General features: G+C 55.5%; 1 non-coding gene across 1 annotated transcript; it reads left to right on the top strand.

Moving 5' to 3' along the window:
- The first annotated feature begins 1,677 nt into the window (after positions 1–1,677).
- LOC111815550 lies at positions 1,678–1,801 on the top strand. Its single transcript, XR_002820233.1, has one exon. It is a non-coding gene; the product is annotated as a U6atac minor spliceosomal RNA (small nuclear RNA).
- The last annotated feature ends 968 nt before the right edge of the window (positions 1,802–2,769 follow it).

Here is a 2,769-nt window from a genome sequence, read left to right as displayed (position 1 = left end):
GGAGCTGCAGAGGCAGCGTCTCCTCCCAGTGCCCATCAAGCCTACCTGGGCAGGTGACTAGAGCTCAGGTCCAGGTAATGACACCACGCCTTCGTCATCACTTGATGACGTCACTAAGAGGTGGGGCCTACTTGAAGAGCGTGGGTTACCGGACCCGCTGGCCCCCATCCCTCCTGGGGCTCTATCCTCTCTTTGCTTCCTGGCTGCCATGAGGTAGGCAGCTTTCTCCTTCCACACTCTGTTGCCAGGCGGTCTCCGTGTTACCACAGGTTTAGGAGCTGGTGACAGGTTTACCCATGACCGTGACGAAAAACTCTAAGGCTCACAGAACTCGCCTCCATGTCGCTAACCTCCATGTCGCTAACCTCAAGTGTTTGTCACAGGGATGCACAGTGGAGCACTGCGGACTCCTGACAGACCCAGCACCTTGGCTGCTTCTGGACACACCAGGCTGTGCAGGACACGGAGAGCTAATCCCTACTAGGGACCCCAGGAGGGCCCCGCAGGGAGGTCACCCACACTGCAGGGCAGGAACGTCAGGCAGAGGGGTGGCAGGGCACAGGCTGGCAGTGCCTAGGGGCCGTGGGGGTTTGGCCGGGGGTGGTCAGAAGCACTGGCATCCAAGGACCGCTTTGGAGGCTGCGCAGGAGGGGCAGGTGGGAAGCAAAGCCAGAGATGGGGGCACTCGTGCGGGCACCAGAGATGCCAGGGGACGTGAGTTCCAACACATACACACACATTGGCCTGGAAAATGGACCTCAAAGCACCATGCGACCCCAGAGCAGGGCTGAGTTGAGAGGGGTCCCTTGCCAGTCTTGTGGCTCAGTGCTGCCACGGTCTCTCACTCACCGAAGGAACATACCTGGGTCTGAGCGACAGGGTCTGGATTCTCCCGCTCCAGAGTGACATGGACCCCAGGGGCCAGCTTGGTGGACACCCACACAGGGTGACAGAGGCTGGGGCCTGGATCTCCTGGAGTGCCTGCAAAGCTGGGCCGCCACACCCATCACTCCACAGGGAGCCCTTGCTCCAGGGCTCTCATGTAACTGAAGACCAGAACAGTATCATTCCTGCTCCTCAAGGGTGTTCACCACAGTATTTAGGGCTGACTCAGAGATAACTAGAGCGTCCTCCATGACACCAGTCATAGCTGGGTATCACATCAAATTGAACCCTGCCTCATGAGAGGCTTGGCCAGCCGCCCTAGTGACACTCAGTGAGCGGGGCGGGGCCCATGCGTCCTTCCAGGCTGTCTCTGGGTCCTTCTCTGTCTCCTCCAGTTTGGCCAGGGCTCCCACATCTGTACAGATTATACTGAGAAGGCCTTATACTCCTTTCCTTTGAAAGAGCTGTTTTCCAAACACTAGGCACAAATAATTATTCAGGAAACACATTGCACAAAACAGCATTGTAGGAAAACTATGCAATTCAAAATCTATTTTAGGGGGCTGGGGAGATGGCTCAGTGGAATAAGCGCTTCCCTGGCAAGTGCAAGGGACTGAGTTCAATCCCTGGTCTGCCAAAAAAAATAAATAATAAAAAAAAGAACCCTTTAAAAAGGGGCTGGGGAGATGGCTCAGTGGAATAAGTGCTTCCCTGGCAAGCGCAAGGACCTGAGTTCAATCCCCGGTTCCGCAAAAAAAAAAAAAAAAAAAAAAAAAAAAAGTTGGGTGATTGGTGTTGTATGAAAGGAGAGAAGGTTAGCACTCCCCTTGACAAGGATGGAAGAGGCCCTCGGGCCTGACAACACGCATACGGTTAAGGCATTGCCACCTACTTCGTGGCATCAAAATCTATTTTAGAGGCTTTTACACAAAGCAGGAAGTTTGGGGCAGGGAAGCATGTGCTGCGTTCTCCAGTTGAGTGCCCTGGCTCCTCTGCAGGCGGGTGGAAGGCTGGTGTCTGGATCCTCAGGATGGGGTGCAGCCTGAGGCCTCCTGGCTCTGGGCATTGCTGGGTTGTTCCAGTTGGTCTTCCAAGGGCCCAAGTCAGAGCCCTGCCCTACCTGGTCCTGAGGTTTGTAGGATGCCCAAGTGTCGGGGCTAGCTGGTGACCTCACATGTCCTGAGGACGCAGCCCCACCTGCACTCACCCCTCCCCGTGTGTGATCTTGGCGGGACCTGAGCAAGCTCAGCACAGGCTCAAGGCCACATCCAGGGAAGCTTCTGGAAACCAAAGCCATCCACCAAGGTTGGCTCTGCTAGTCTCCTGTTTGCCCAGGAGTCACTGTGAGAAGCAAGCACACCATAGCCCCAGCTGCCATTTTCTAGAATTTTCTGAGCCGCAAGCATCACATACAATACCCTGTAGCCTCACAGCAATCCAGGGAGGCCAGCGCTGTGATCATGTGTACTTCCCACTGAGGAAGTGGTCTCACAGATTTTGCCCCTAGCAGAAGGTTGCTGATGAAGCTCCATCCTTCCCTCGGGCCTGGGCTCTGCATCCAGGGCCTCTGCAGAGATGACAAGCAGGTCTGCCCCACCTGGCTGTGTGCCACTCATGGTCCCCCCTTGTCCTCGGGGGCTGTGGGTCTCTGTCCCCCATGAGCAGATGCCCCCGTGGGACCATGTCCCTGTGTGTGTGTCTGTCCACTTCCCCACGTGCTGATTACTTCCAGGCTTTCACAGTCACAGAAGACCCTCTTGTGCGTGTATAAGCTTTTAGGGTTGCAGATAAAACAGCTTATGTGGGAGTGATACCATCCGTGAATCGTGGGAGTTTAAGTCTTCACTGTGCCAGCCTCATGCCTTCTGGTCTTTCCATTCTCTT

The sequence above is a fragment of the Octodon degus genome, unplaced genomic scaffold (genome assembly GCF_000260255.1).
Source record: "Octodon degus isolate 3935 unplaced genomic scaffold, OctDeg1.0 scaffold00017, whole genome shotgun sequence".
Lineage (NCBI taxonomy): Eukaryota > Metazoa > Chordata > Mammalia > Rodentia > Octodontidae > Octodon > Octodon degus.
The sequence above is the reverse complement of the archived record's forward strand: the minus strand, read 5'-3'. Positions and strand labels throughout refer to the sequence as shown.